A 16786-nucleotide genomic window follows, 5' to 3' on the forward strand; every position below is an offset into this window, starting at 1 on the left:
AGTTGAATTCCACCGGGTAGGCACATCGCATTTTAGCCGGTGAAGTGGCAGGCCCAACGACTTCTGTAGAGATGTAAGTCGCTGAGCTGCGGGATGCGAACGGCGGAAGTGAGCACACAGCGACCGTGCCCTCTGCAGAAGGCCATCTAGTCTGGGATAGTGGGCTAAAAATTGCTGGACAACCAGGTTCAACACGTGAGCCATACAAGGCACGTGTGTGACATTGCCCCGGCGAAGGGCCGCACCCAGGTTTGCAGCATTGTCGCACACGGCCTTCCCTGGTTTCAGGTCCAGTGGAGACAACCATTCATGAAATTGGTTCTCCAGAGCTGACCACAACTCCTCAGCTGTGTGACTCACATTTCCCAGACATTTCAATGTAAAAACCGCCTGATGACGTTGAGCCCTACTGCCAGCATAGTAAGGAGGTGTGCAGGATCCCTTCTGCGCAGTTAGAAAGCTTGTGGCATGACCAGACAGGCTTTGGGTGCAGGTGGAAGACCGAGAGGAGGTTGAGGAGGCAGAAGCAGTGGAGGAAAAATGACATAAAGAGGATTGACGCACAACTCGTGGGGACGGCAAGACTTGGACAGCAGCCCCTTGTCCTGCTGTCACCATAGTTACCCAGTGCCCAGTCAGCGACATGTAACGCCCCTGTCCATGCCTACTCGTCCAAGTGTCTGTGGTGAAATGCACCCTGTCACACACAGAGTTTCTCAAAGAAGCGGTGATGTTGTGTGCGACATGCTGGTGGAGCGCAGGCACACCTTTCTTTGAGAAGTAGTGCCGACTGGGCATCTGGTACTGGGGCACTGCGACGGACATAAGGTCTCGAAAATCCTCTGTGTCCACCAGGCGGAAAGGCAGCATTTCTGTAGCCAAGAGCTTGCAGATGGTGAAATTCAACCTCTTAGCTTTCTCATGGCTAGGAGGAAATGGTCTTTTACTTGTCCACATCTGAGGGACCGAGGGCTGGCTATTGTGCTTAGACGGGGTTGATAAGGGTGTCCCCGGCAAACTGCCGGTCTGTGAGGAAGATGCAGGCGGACATGTTAGGTTGCCTTGATCCAAAGGTGGTGCTATCGATGTCGGACAGCGCTCAAGACCAGCTGGTGTTACCACCTCCAAAGAAAATGATGACCTGCCAATCACGCTGGCTGTTGCGGGTAAAGAGGTGGCAGGTCTGCGCCCCAAAACAGGTGTGACTGCTGTCCCCCCAGTCACAGAGGATGAAGAGGCCGCGGATGCACAAGATATGGCAGACGGTGGTTGGCCCGGCCGGCTAGACCGCATTGTAGCACACTGAGCTTCCCACTGCAACTTATGCTTCATGTCCATGTGCCGGTTCATGCATGAAGTACTCAAACTATGTATTTTTTGGCCTCTACTTAGCTTTTGCTGACAAATGTTACAGATAACACGAGTTGGGTCATCTTTATCGATCTGAAAAAATGCCCAGGCTATGCAAGGCTTAGCACCCATGCGACCTGAAGAGCCACCACGACTTGTGGTGAGAGGCAGAGTTGTGTTTGAGGATGCAGTTGTTGACGTGCTTCCAGTACTACGTCTCTGTCCAGGAAGGCGCAACCTGACCTCGTCGTCACTAGCATCTTCCTCCACCTCCTCTGCTGACCTCATCTCTTGGCTGACTGTGGGTTGACAGTAAGTGGGATCTCCGACCTCATCATCATCACCCTGTGCGTTATCACACCCGTCGTCCTCAGAGCCAACCTGTTCCTGCCCTGACAAAAAACTAAAGTTGTCGCTCCAATCAGGTATTTGAGTCTTATCATCGTCTTCCTCATTGTCTCCACCAACAGGAGTTACAGTTTGGGAATGAGGGTCTACATTATGGTCAGAACCTTCTGCGTCTGGTCCTGGATCCGACTCATAAAGATTCTGGGCATCAGTGCAGATCATTTCCTCGTCTGGATTCACAGAAGCGCTGGAGTCGACCTCTGATTCCCAGGCTATAGTATGAGTAAACAGCTCTGCAGACTCAACCATCTGTTCTACCTCATACTCAGACGGGCAGCTGGAGATTTGGGAGCTGTGAGGAAGCAAGTGCGATTTGGGTGACACCTTTGAGGACTGGAGTATTTGTGATGTTGAAGTTGATGTGGAGGAGAGCCCACTTAAAGGAGCACTTGATATCCGTTGAAGCACCTGCTGTTTTTGTGCCTCATCTGGAATTTGTAGCGATTGGCGTGGCCGTAAGAAAGGGATCTTATCACATTGTCCGCTAAAAGAAGTAGACATTTTAGTTTGGCTGGAAGATGGTCTTTCTTCTGCACCTACCCCACGGACACAACCTTTTTTCTCCTTCCCAACACGCCTATTCCCCTTTCCACCAGCAGCAGGCCTTTTTCCACTCATTTTGGTGGTTAACTAATTCACAACTCTGGAGTTGTTTGCACAAAAAAACAATGGATGGTAACCGAGCAGAGCTGAGTGGCCAAACTGTGGTATTAGGCCAAAACTATTGGCTGGGTTAGATGCAGAAAAAAATTATTTTTAATTTGCAACCTGATGGAGGTCAGTATAGATGGACTAATAGACCAAGTCCCACACACCGCTAGAAGCCCAAATATTTTTTCAGAGCTAGATGCAGAAATTTTTTTTATTCAATTTGCAACCTGATGGAGGTCAGTATAGATGGACTAATAGACCAAGTCCCACACACTGCTAGAAGCCCAAATATTTTTTCAGAGCTAGATGCAGAAAAAAATTATTTTTAATTTGCAACCTGATGGAGGTCAGTATAGATGGACTAATAGACCAAGTCCCACACACCGCTAGAAGCCCAAATATTTTTTCAGAGCTAGATGCAGAAAAAAATTATTTTTAATTTGCAACCTGATGGAGGTCAGTATAGATGGACTAATAGACCAAGTCCCACACACTGCTAGAAGCCCAAATATTTTTTCAGAGCTAGATGCAGAAAAAAATTATTTTTAATTTGCAACCTGATGGAGGTCAGTATAGATGGACTAATAGACCAAGTCCCACACACTGCTAGAAGCCCAAATATTTTTTCAAAGCTAGATGCAGAAAAAAATTATTTTTAATTTGCAACCTGATGGAGGTCAGTATAGATGGACTAATAGAACAAGTCCCACACGCTGCTAGAAGCCCAAATATTTTTTCAGAGATAAATGAAGAAAAAAATTATTTTTAATTTGCAACCTGATGGAGGTCAGTATAGATGGACTAATAGACCAAGTCCCACACACTGCTAGAAGCCCAAATATTTTTTCAGAGCTAGATGCAGAAAAAAATTATTTTTAATTTGCAACCTGATGGAGGTCAGTATAGATGGACTAATAGACCAAGTCCCACACACCGCTAGAAGCCCAAATATTTTTTCAGAGCTAGATGCAGAAAAAAATTATTTTTAATTTGCAACCTGATGGAGGTCAGTATAGATGGACTAATAGACCAAGTCCCACACACCGCTAGAAGCCCAAATATTTTTTCAGAGCTAGATGCAGAAAAAAATTATTTTTAATTTGCAACCTGATGGAGGTCAGTATAGATGGACTAATAGACCAAGTCCCACACACTGCTAGAAGCCCAAATATTTTTTCAGAGCTAGATGCAGAAAAAAATTATTTTTAATTTGCAACCTGATGGAGGTCAGTATAGATGGACTAATAGACCAAGTCCCACACACTGCTAGAAGCCCAAATATTTTTTCAGAGCTAGATGCAGAAAAAAATTATTTTTAATTTGCAACCTGATGGAGGTCAGTATAGATGGACTAATAGACCAAGTCCCACACACTGCTAGAAGCCCAAATATTTTTTCAGAGCTAGATGCAGAAAAAAATTATTTTTAATTTGCAACCTGATGGAGGTCAGTATAGATGGACTAATAGAACAAGTCCCACACGCTGCTAGAAGCCCAAATATTTTTTCAGAGATAAATGAAGAAAAAAATTATTTTTAATTTGCAACCTGATGGAGGTCAGTATAGATGGACTAATAGACCAAGTCCCACACACTGCTAGAAGCCCAAATATTTTTTCAGAGCTAGATGCAGAAAAAAATTATTTTTAATTTGCAACCTGATGGAGGTCAGTATAGATGGACTAATAGACCAAGTCCCACACACCGCTAGAAGCCCAAATATTTTTTCAGAGCTAGATGCAGAAAAAAATTATATTCAATGTGCAACCTGCTGGAGGTCAGTATAGAAGGACTAATAGAACAAGTCCCACACACTGCTAGAAGCCCAAATATTTTTTCAGAGCTAAATGAAGAAAAAAATTATTTTTAATTTGCAACCTGATGGAGGTCAGTATAGATGGACTAATAGACCAAGTCCCACACACTGCTAGAAGCCCAAATATTTTTTCAGAGCTAGATGCAGAAAAAAATTATATTCAGTTTGCAACCTGATGGAGGTCAGTATAGATGGACTAATAGAATGATGCTATGCCCAAAAGATTTTACTTCACTAGGTGCAGTAAAAAAATTGGTATTCTATACACAGGTGGTATATCTTGCAACACAGATAGGCTACTCCACTGACTAACACACTCTGCAATAGGCCAAAAAGGATTAGCTTTGCTAGATTCAGCCAAATGCTGTGAAAAAAACTTGCACAGCACTGGCACAGACCTGCCTGGCAAAAACTGATAGGAACTGATGTAACCTAGTCCTGAAAAGGACTCCAATTACAATTAGTCTTTACTCCCACAATCTATCTATTTAAGAGCACAGACCTGCCTGATAAAAGTCGTAGGAAATGCTGTAACCTAGTCCTTAAAAGGACTGCAATCACAACTATTCCCTACTCCCAAGCTATCTGTATATTTGTGCGAAAATTGGCTTGAAATTAACAAGGTATAGCGCACACAGCAACAGCGGTGCCGTCTAACACGCAGCTGCAGCAGTGAGAAAATGGTGGCGACGGGGAAAATGGCTTGGTCTTATAGGGCAAGGACATGTGACATACACTGCCAATCACACATGCCCTTGCTTGTGTGAAAAAAAGCACTTCGCTCCGTGTGTGCGCTGCTGATAGGCTGACAGATTGCACCTCCCCACTGCAAATGCGGGAAAGAGAATAAAAAATGGAGATCTTCATTGTTCCTGCAGAGATCCATCCCCTGCCCCTCCCCCCACCCCGCTGTACACTCAAACTGCGTATTAACATTAATTTTCATCATTACTGAGAAAAAATCCAGTTATGATTTTGGTGCACGAACAGTTATCGAACATAACCTCGAACAGCCGAATTTTTCTCAAATTGTTCGTGTTCGCCGACCGGCTCGAACACCGCCCAAAACAGCTCGAATTTGAGATTGGCGAACAGTTCGAGTAGAACAACGCTCATCTCTACATACGATAGCTGATGGGCGAGCTCTCATTCAGTCATCAGCTATCATTCAAATGAATATTTAGTCGGCCTTGTGTTTCAGAGATGAAAGGAGCTGTCAAACAGCTCTGACATTGATTTATTTCTTGAAGAACAAAAGGGTCGGGCGTTAGAATTTAAACTGTCCAAACCTTAAGTCCCTCCACATAATCTCTCAGAAGTGAGTCAAGAAAAATCTGCCCAACCCTTAAAGGAGTATTCCCATCTCTAAGATCCTATCCCAATATGTAGTAGGTGTAATAATAATGATATTAGTAAATACCTCCAATTAGAAATGTAGTATATTTTTTCTGATTCACTATCTCTCTTTCCTCATGTGCAGACATTGCAGGACCTTAGGTATCCGTGGTTACGTCCACTGATATAGTGACAGCTAGTTGCTAGTAGTCATAACCATGGATACCTGAGGTCCCGCAATGCCCTGCACATGAGAAAAGAGTACATACAATTCATGGAAAGAACAGGTAGTACACTTATCCCAAAACAGGGAGAAAGTCTATATTATTTACAATTATTAATAACTTCAATAAGGACTACCAATTTAATGTACTTTTTATAGGCTAAATCGTACAAACAAGATAGTACAAACAAGCAAGAAAACGATCAATAAGCCAATATTTAGAAAAATAGTTCAATAAACTTTATTATAAATAGCAACAAGCATGATTTAGGATAATTATAAATATAAATATAGCCATTCCGAACCTTGAAAAAAGAGATTGCTCCACTAAGTACAGCATTAAACATCTAATCCACAATTGAAAAGATACATGTATGTAAACAAATATTGACAATCAATACACATACTAGCGGGTGCATAATCTACCACTAGTCAATAAAGTGCCAAAGTAAGTGCATGCATAGTCATTTCAATAAGAGTATGCAGTCCATCATAGTCCTGTCTATACATACCAAGAAATAAACGAAAGGGCTGCAGAGAAGAAATGACAGGGCACAGGAGCGTCACATTAACCAGCTGTCCAGAAAAGAGACATAGCGAATCTGAAAAACTATACTACATTTCTAATTGGAGGTATTTGCTAAAATTATTAGTATTACACCTACTACATATTGAGATAGGATTTTGGAGATGGGAACACCCCTTTAATTCTTCTGACAAAATTTCTCAGGGGAGAGTCAAGAAACCTCCATAATAGAGATGAGCGTTGTTCTACTCGAACTGTTCGCCAATCTCAAATTCAAGCTGTTTTGGGCGGTGTTCGAGCCGTTCGGCGAACACGAACAATTTGAGAAAAATTCGGCTGTTCGAGGTTATGTTCGATAACTGTTCATGCACCAAAATCATAACTGGATTTTTTCTCAGTAATGATGAAAATTAATGTTAATACTCAGTTTGAGTGTACAGCGGGGTGGGGGGAGGGGCAGGGGATGGATCTCTGCAGGAACAATGAAGATCTCCATTTTTTTTTCTCTTTCCCGCATTTGCAGTGGGGAGGTGCAATCTGTCAGCCTATCAGCAGCGCACACATGGAGCGAAGTGCTTTTTTTCACACAAGCAAGGGCATGTGTCATTGGCAGTGTATGTCACATGTCCTTGCCCTATAAGACCAAGCCATTTTCCCCGTCGCCACCATTTTCTCACTGCTGCAGCTGCGTGTTAGACGGCTCCGCTGTTGCTGTGTGCGCTATACCTTGTTAATTTCAAGCCAATTTTCGCACAAATCTACAGATAGCTTGGGAGTAGGGAATAGTTGTGATTGCAGTCCTTTTAAGGACTAGGTTACAGCATTTCCTACGACTTTTATCAGGCAGGTCTGTGCTCTTAAATAGATAGATTGTGGGAGTAAAGACTAATTGTAATTGGAGTCCTTTTCAGGACTAGGTTACATCAGTTCCTATCAGTTTTTGCCAGGCAGGTCTGTGCCAGTGCTGTGCAAGTTTTTTTCACAGCATTTGGCTGAATCTAGCAAAGCTAATCCTTTTTGGCCTATTGCAGAGTGTGTTAGTCAGTGGAGTAGCCTATCTGTGTTGCAAGATATACCACCTGTGTATAGAATACCAATTTTTTTACTGCACCTAGTGAAGTAAAATCTTTTGGGCATAGCATCATTCTATTAGTCCATCTATACTGACCTCCATCAGGTTGCAAATTGAATATAATTTTTTTCTGCATCTAGCTCTGAAAAAATATTTGGGCTTCTAGCTGTGTGTAGGACTTGTTGTACTAGTCCATCTATACTGACCTCCATCAGGTTGCAAACTGCATATATTTTTTTCTTCATCTACCTCTGAAAAAATATTGGGCTTCTAGCTGTGTGTGGGACTTGTTCTATTAATCCATCTATACAGACCTCCATCAGGTTGCAAACTGAATATATTTTTTTCTGCATCTACCTCTGAAAAAATATTGGGCTTCTAGCTGTGTGTGGGACTTGTTCTATTAATCCATCTATACAGACCTCCATCAGGTTGCAAACTGAATATATTTTTTTCTGCATCTACCTCTGAAAAAATATTGGGCTTCTAGCTGTGTGTGGGACTTGTTCTATTAATCCATCTATACAGACCTCCATCAGGTTGCAAACTGAATATAGTTTTTTCTGCATCTACCTCTGAAAAAATATTGGGCTTCTAGCTGTGTGTGGGACTTGTTGTATTAGTCCATCTATACTGACCTCCATAAGGTTGCAAACTGAATATAATTTTTTTCTGCATCTACCTCTGACAAAATATTTGGCCTTCTAGCTGTGTGTGGGACTTGTTCTATTAGTCCATCTATACTGACCTCCATAAGGTTGCAAACTGAATATAATTTTTTTCTGCATCTACCTCTGAAAAAATATTTGGCCTTCTAGCTGTGTGTGGGACTTGTTCTATTAGTCCATCTATACTGACCTCCATCAGGTTGCAAACTGCATATATTTTTTTCTTCATCTACCTCTGAAAAAATATTGGGCTTCTAGCTGTGTGTGGGACTTGTTCTATTAATCCATCTATACAGACCTCCATCAGGTTGCAAACTGAATATATTTTTTTTCTGCATCTACCTCTGAAAAAATATTTGGCCTTCTAGCTGTGTGTGGGACTTGTTCTATTAGTCCATCTATACTGACCTCCATAAGGTTGCAAACTGAATATAATTTTTTTCTGCATCTACCTCTGAAAAAATATTTGGCCTTCTAGCTGTGTGTGGGACTTGTTCTATTAGTCCATCTATACTGACCTCCATAAGGTTGCAAACTGAATATAATTTTTTTCTGCATCTACCTCTGAAAAAATATTTGGCCTTCTAGCTGTGTGTGGGACTAGTTCTATTAGTCCATCTATACTGACCTCCATAAGGTTGCAAACTGAATATAATTTTTTTCTGCATCTACCTCTGAAAAAATATTTGGCCTTCTAGCTGTGTGTGGGACTTGTTCTATTAGTCCATCTATACTGACCTCCATCAGGTTGCAAATTGAATATAATTTTTTTCTGCATCTAGCTCTGAAAAAATATTGGGCTTCTAGCTGTGTGTGGGACTTGTTGTACTAGTCCATCTATACTGACCTCCATCAGGTTGCAAACTGCATATATTTTTTTCTTCATCTACCTCTGAAAAAATATTGGGCTTCTAGCTGTGTGTGTGACTTGTTCTATTAATCCATCTATACAGACCTCTATCAGGTTGCAAACTGAATATATTTTTTTCTGCATCTACCTCTGAAAAAATATTGGGCTTCTAGCTGTGTGTGGGACTTGTTCTATTAATCCATCTATACAGACCTCCATCAGGTTGCAAACTGAATATATTTTTTTCTGCATCTACCTCTGAAAAAATATTGGCCTTCTAGCTGTGTGTGGGACTTGTTCTATTAGTCCATCTATACAGACCTCCATCAGGTTGCAAATTGAATATAATTTTTTTCTGCATCTAACCCAGCCAATAGTTTTGGCCTAATACCACAGTTTGGCCACTCAGCTCTGCTCGGATCCCATCCATTGTTTTTTTGTGCAAACAACTCCAGAGTTGTGAATTAGTTAACCACCAAAATGAGTGGAAAAAGGCCTGCTGCTGGTGGAAAGGGGAATAGGCGTGTTGGGAAGGGGAAAAAGGTTGTGTCCGTGGGGTAGGTGTTAAAGCAACAGTAACATCTGCAGAAGAAAGACCATCTTCCAGCCAAACTAAAATGTCTACTTCTTTTAGCGGACAATGTGATAAGATCCCTTTCTTACGGCCACGCCAATCGCTACAAATTCCAGATGAGGCACAAAAACAGCAGGTGCTTCAACGGATATCAAGTGCTCCTTTAAGTGGGCTCTCCTCCACATCAACTTCAACATCACAAATACTCCAGTCCTCAAAGGTGTCACCCCAATCGCACTTGCTTCCTCACAGCTCCCAAATCTCCAGCTGCCCGTCTGAGTATGAGGTAGAACAGATGGTTGAGTCTGCAGAGCTGTTTACTCATACTATAGCCTGGGAATCAGAGGTCGACTCCAGCGCTTCTGTGAATCCAGACGAGGAAATGATCTGCACTGATGCCCAGAATCTTTATGAGTCGGATCCAGGACCAGACGCAGAAGGTTCTGACCATAATGTAGACCCTCATTCCCAAACTGTAACTCCTGTTGGTGGAGACAATGAGGAAGACGATGATAAGACTCAAATACCTGATTGGAGCGACAACTTTAGTTTTTTGTCAGGACAGGAACAGGTTGGCTCTGAGGACGACGGGTGTGATAACGCACAGGGTGATGATGATGAGGTTGGAGATCCCACTTACTGTCAACCCACAGTCAGCCAAGAGATGAGGTCAGCAGAGGAGGTGGAGGAAGATGCTAGTGACGACGAGGTCAGGTTGCGCCTTCCTGGACAGAGACGTAGTACTGGAAGCACGTCAACAACTGCATCCTCAAACACAACTCTGCCTCTCACCACAAGTCGTGGTGGCTCTTCAGGTCGCATGGGTGCTAAGCCTTGCATAGCCTGGGCATTTTTTCAGATCGATAAAGATGACCCAACTCGTGTTATCTGTAACATTTGTCAGCAAAAGCTAAGTAGAGGCCAAAAAATACATAGTTTGAGTACTTCATGCATGAACCGGCACATGGACATGAAGCATAAGTTGCAGTGGGAAGCTCAGTGTGCTACAATGCGGCCTAGCCGGCCGGGCCAACCACCGTCTGCCATATCTTGTGCATCCGCGGCCTCTTCATCCTCTGTGACTGGGGGGACAGCAGTCACACCTGTTTTGGGGCGCAGACCTGCCACCTCTTTACCCGCAACAGCCAGCGTGATTGGCAGGTCATCATTTTCTTTGGAGCTGGTAACACCAGCTGGTGTTGAGCGCTGTCCGACATCGATAGCACCACCTTTGGATCAAGGCAACCTAACATGTCCGCCTGCATCTTCCTCACAGACCGGCAGTTTGCCGGGGACACCCTTATCAACCCCGTCTAAGCACAATAGCCAGCCCTCGGTCCCTCAGATGTGGACAAGTAAAAGACCATTTCCTCCTAGCCATGAGAAAGCTAAGAGGTTGAATTTCACCATCTGCAAGCTCTTGGCTACAGAAATGCTGCCTTTCCGCCTGGTGGACACAGAGGATTTTCGAGACCTTATGTCCGTCGCAGTGCCCCAGTACCAGATGCCCAGTCGGCACTACTTCTCAAAGAAAAGTGTGCCTGCGCTCCACCAGCATGTCGCACACAACATCACCGCTTCTTTGAGAAACTCTGTGTGTGACAGGGTGCATTTCACCACAGACACTTGGACGAGTAGGCATGGACAGGGGCGTTACATGTCGCTGACTGGGCACTGGGTAACTATGGTGACAGCAGGACAAGGGGCTGCTGTCCAAGTCTTGCCGTCCCAACGAGTTGTGCGTCAATCCTCTTTATGTCAAAGTTCCTCCACTGCTTCTGCCTCCTCAACCTCCTCTCGGTCCTCCACCTGCACCCAAAGCCTGTCTGGTCATGCCACAAGCTTTCTAACTGCGCAGAAGGGATCCTGCACACCTCCTTACTATGCTGGCAGTAGGGCTCAACGTCATCAGGCGGTTTTTACATTGAAATGTCTGGGAAATGTGAGTCACACAGCTGAGGAGTTGTGGTCAGCTCTGGAGAACCAATTTCATGAATGGTTGTCTCCACTGGACCTGAAACCAGGGAAGGCCGTGTGCGACAATGCTGCAAACCTGGGTGCGGCCCTTCGCCGGGGCAATGTCACACACGTGCCTTGTATGGCTCACGTGTTGAACCTGGTTGTCCAGCAATTTTTAGCCCACTATCCCAGACTAGATGGCCTTCTGCAGAGGGCACGGTCGCTGTGTGCTCACTTCCGCCGTTCGCATCCCGCAGCTCAGCGACTTACATCTCTACAGAAGTCGTTGGGCCTGCCACTTCACCGGCTAAAATGCGATGTGCCTACCCGGTGGAATTCAACTCTGCACATGTTGCAGCGACTGTGGCAGCACCGACAAGCCCTGGTGCAATACGTTCTGACGTATAGCCTGGGCCAACGAGATTCAGAGGTGGGGCAAATCACGCTGGAGGAGTGGTCTCAGATCAGGGACCTATGCACCCTTCTGCACAGTTTTGAAATGGCGACGAAGATGTTTAGTGCTGACGATGCCATTATCAGCATGACTATTCCGGTGATTTACATGCTGGAGCACATGTTAAACAGAATTCGGAGTCAGGTGGTGGCACAAGAGGAGGTGGAGGAAGTAGAGGAGGAGGAGTTGTATGCGGAAGGGCTAACATCTGCAAGGTCCAGACGGTCGGCAGCACCAAAGCTGCAGGCATGTGAGGGTGGGGGAGATGGTTTTACCAGGGCGCATGGTAGCAGCCAAACTAGTGAGGAAGGTGCAGGAGCCCAGGAAGAAGTGGAGGACGAACTGATGGAAGACTCATCAGATGAGGGAGACCTTGATCACATTTCTGTTGTGCGAGGTTGGGGGGAGAGGACAGAGGAAGGAAGCATGATTGTTACCTCGCCACCAACACAACAGGGACTTGGTGCTCCTGGATGCGCAACACACATGAGTGCCTTCTTGCTGCACTACCTGCAACATGACCCTCGAATTGTGAGAATTAGAAATAATCCTGACTACTGGGTTGCCACACTGTTAGATCCCCGGTACAAAAGTAAATTTGCAGAAATTATTCCTGCCATAGAAAGGGATGCACGCATGCAGGAGTATCAGCAGAGACTGTTGCAGAATCTTACATGTGCTTTTCCACAAAATACCAGTGGTGCACGTAGTGAATCTCACAGTTCCAACTTGCCAACCGTGGGACCGTCAAGTGTTCAGCACTCAAACCGTAACAGAACCACAGTATCTGCTGGTAACATCAATTTTGCGGAATCATTTCACCACTTTTTTAGCCCATCCTTTGCAAGGCCACAGGAGACAAGAAGTCTGACACATAGTCAACGCCTAGAGACGATGGTACAGGAGTATCTCCAAGTAAACATTGAAGCCACGACTGTGTCACTGGACCCTTGCTCTTTTTGGGCTTCCAATCTGGATAAATGTCCGGAGCTAGCCACTTACGCCTTGGAGATCTTGTCATGCCCCGCAGCCAGCGTTCTGTCTGAACGTGTGTTCAGCGCTGCTGGTGGTGTGCTGACAGATAAGCGCACGCGGCTCTCCACTGATAATGTAGACAGACTCACGTTCATAAAGATGAACAAATCATGGATCCGAAACGACTTTTCTACCCCTGTGTCATCCTGGGGAGAGTAAAAGCTTGATGATTGGTTAAAATCACCCTACCAACCGTTTTAAGCTTTCAAATTACTAATCATGTTTATCTGTATCTTGGCTGGAAAATAATTTGGGCTTTGTAGCAGTGTGCAGCACTGATTCTATTAGGCCATCTATAATAAGCTCCACCAGATTTAAAATTACTAATCATGTTTATCTGTATCTTGACTGGAAAATAATTTGGGCTTTGTAGCAGTGTGCAGCACTGATCCTATTAGGCCATCTATACTAAAGCTTCACCAGATTTAAAATTAATAATAATTTTTAGCTGCATCTAGCCCGGAAAATAATTTTGGGGCTCCGAGATGCGCAAGACACATAAGTGCCTTCTTGCTGCACTACCTGCAGCATGACCCTCATATTGTCAGAATTCGAAGTAATCATGACTACTGGGTTGCCACACTATTAGATCCCCCAAACTTTTCGATCAACCTTTTCATTTTAATAAAGACCAAAAAAATGGTCATTTTTGAAATTATAAGCATTAGCAGGTTGTTAGAAACTGAAATCAAACAGTTTTCAACTCAAAACTTTATTCTAGGTGATGTTACATTTTCACATAGGACCCCTTGTTCGAAAGGAGCTTCTGAACTCTCTCGTCCATTGAATTTGTCAGGTTTTGGATGGTTTCTGCTTCAATTGTTTTGCATGAGGACAGAATACCCTCCCAGAGCTGTTGCTTAGATGTGAACTGCCTCCCGCCATCATAGACACTCCTTTTAATGATGCTCCAAAGGTTCTGAGTGGGGTAGAGGTCAGGGGAGCATGGGGGTCACACCATAAGTTTGTCCCCTTTTATACCCATATCAGCCAGAGATGCAGATGTTTTATGTGCAGCATGAGATGGTGCATTATCATGCAGAAAAATGATCTTGCTGTGAAATACACGGTTCTTCTTCTTGAACCATGGCAGGAAGTGCTGTTTGAGAAAATCCACATACATTATGGAGTTCATCTTTAGCGCCTTCAGGGATCCTAAAGGGGCCGACAATCTCTCTCCCCATGATTCCAGCCCAAAACATTACTCCACCTCCTCCTTGTTGGCGCTGTAGCCGTGTTTGCGTGGGGTGTCCATCAACCAGCCATCCTCCACTCCATCCATCTGGACCATCGAGCGCTGCACGGCACTCATCCGTGAACAAAACAGTTTTGAAATCAGTCTTCATGTAATGTTTGGCCCACTGGAGCCGTTTCTGCTTGTGTGAAGTGGATAGAGGAGGTCGACAGGATGGCGTATGCACAGCTGCAAACCTCTGAAGGACCCTGCATCTTGTTGTTCGGGGGACGTTGGAGGCACAAGCAGCTTCAAAAACTTGTCTGCTGCTATGACAAGGCTTTTTTGCCGCTGCTCTTTCAACCTGACGTAATTGCCTGTAGGAAAGAGTCCTCAATTTGCCCTTATCAGCACGCACACGTGTGTACTGTGAATCAGCTACATACTTCTTGATTGCCAAGACACTTCATCCTGATCATCGCACAATGTTGATTGTAGTCATGCCTTGACCTAAACACTCCACAATTTGTTGCTTCTCAGCAGCCGACACATCCTTTTTCTTTCCCATTTTGGCAGAAAATGTAGGCTGCTTAATAATGTGAGAGAGCCTTCTTAAGTAGTCTTGCCTTTCATTGGACACACCTGCCAAACTAATTAGCACAGGTGTCTGCAATTGCTTACAGTGATATAAAGAGCCCTGACACACATCACCATCAATGAGTTTAACTGACAAACAAACAAATTCTTCCCTTATCACTCCTAAACACTTTTTGCATAATAATTTGGAACGCAGTGTACATGTGCTTTTCCACAAAACACCAGTGGTTCACGTAGTGAATCTTACAGTTCTAACTTGCCAACCGTGGTCTGTATGGAGTTGTTCAATAAAGGGCCCAAAATTAAGATAACATAGATGGGAGAGGTCTCTATGAATAGGAATTCCTAAGTATTTGATACCCTGTGAGGGCCAGGCAAAGGGAAAGTTGGACTGGATGGAATCCTATATGGATTTGGGGAGGGAGACATCGAGGGCCTCAGACTTCGCTGCATTGATTTTAAAATTTAACCATGTAACAAAGTGATCTATTTCAGCCATAACAGCATGGATGGATATATGTGATTGAGTGATATATACTAGGACATCATCAGCAAATAGAGAGCACTTGTACTCGGTGCCTCCCACCTCAATCCACCTAATATTGGGGTTATGGCGAATTGATGAGAGCAGGTGCTCCGTCACTAGGATGTATAAGAGAGGGGACAGAGGACATCCATGCCTTGTCCCATTGGTGATTGTGAAAGGTGATGAAAATGTTCTGATGCACCCCCTTGGCCTTGGGACACCCGGAGCCGGACCCTTTTTGGTTGATGCTGGTGGTTGTAGTCTTCGTGGCGGCGACCCAGTTCCGTGGCTCAGGGTGGTCAAACCAATGGCGGAACTATTTATGTGGTTTTGATGTTTAAATGTCCGACTACGCCACCCGTGGATTGTGGTCAGAGTGAACCGCCGCTACAGGGCAGACCGCTGAGGCTGGTGTTGTGGGTGCAGCAGAGCGTAGCATAACTCCCCACGGGAGGAGTATAGCCTCAGGGCAGTGTATGCGGAGGATGGGGGTGATGGTGCAGGGCAGCAGCAGTAACGACACGGAGTCAGTGATGCAGTTCAGGGCCTTTACTCACAGTTCTTATTATCCAGACCACGTCTGCAGGTAACGGCTGCCCACGTCGTACTGTGCTCACCAGGTGAGGGGCTCAGACAGCTCCCAGATAACTTTGGAGCGCTTCACAGTACCCCCTTTGTGTGTCCTTTGTCTGGCCTTTCTTACCAACACTTCTGTCCGGCTGCCTCGGGCCTCCTCTTGGTAAACTTGGCGCCAGTTTCCCTGACCCTATGTGGTGCCTTCCTAGCGGGTGTAGCGAGGGGCTGCGCCACATAAAATGTCAGAGCCTCCGGTTTCTAGCTGAGGGTTGTTTCCTGCCTCCACTAGTTCGGGGACCGGTCTCCCCCTTTGGCCTGACCCCTCCACGCAGGTGGATTCGGGCGTGCGGTGGCGACTCGCCCGTCCGCACCCCTGGGATCCCTTCATTCCTCGTTCCTGGAGCCTTCTCCGCTCTTCTTCCTTCCTTCTCCCTCTTACAGGCCTGGGCCTCTGTTACTAGGCCCGCCTCCGGAGCAGAGCTCATGCAGAGCCCCTGCTCCCTGCCACTTCTGCTCAGACTTCTCTGCACTGAACTAAGATGGTGCCCACCTTTTATACTCCCTTCTCAATGCACTCAGGAACTGCTTCCTCCCTGCTCCTGCACTACAGGGTTCCCCTTCCTCAGTGTTCCCTCCCCCCACTCCAGCCAGGGACAGGGACTGTCGTGCCCATCTCAGGGGCATATTGGTCGCCCTGCCCCACGGCAATGTGGTGTAATGCATGCAGGTGTCGGGTCCTGATCCACACTCCATCCTTACCTGAGAGTGAGATATCACACCTCTGGGTGAGGTGCAATACGTCTGTAGCAACCGAGCCCTCAGGGTGCTACAGTTTCATTTATCTTCAGCCTAGGTGACGTATTGTGATACAGGGCCGTGATTTTGGCTATAAAAGGGTCCCCTAAACCCCTACCCCAAGCTTTTTAAGAGAATCATATATGGCGTGCCAGGAGACTCTTTGGAATGCTTTCTCAGCATCCAACGAGAGTATCT

This window comes from Phyllobates terribilis, unplaced genomic scaffold (assembly GCF_046119375.1).
Source record: "Phyllobates terribilis strain yellow unplaced genomic scaffold, ASM4611937v1 Scaffold_4__5_contigs__length_816908805, whole genome shotgun sequence".
In the NCBI taxonomy this organism is placed as follows: domain Eukaryota; kingdom Metazoa; phylum Chordata; class Amphibia; order Anura; family Dendrobatidae; genus Phyllobates; species Phyllobates terribilis.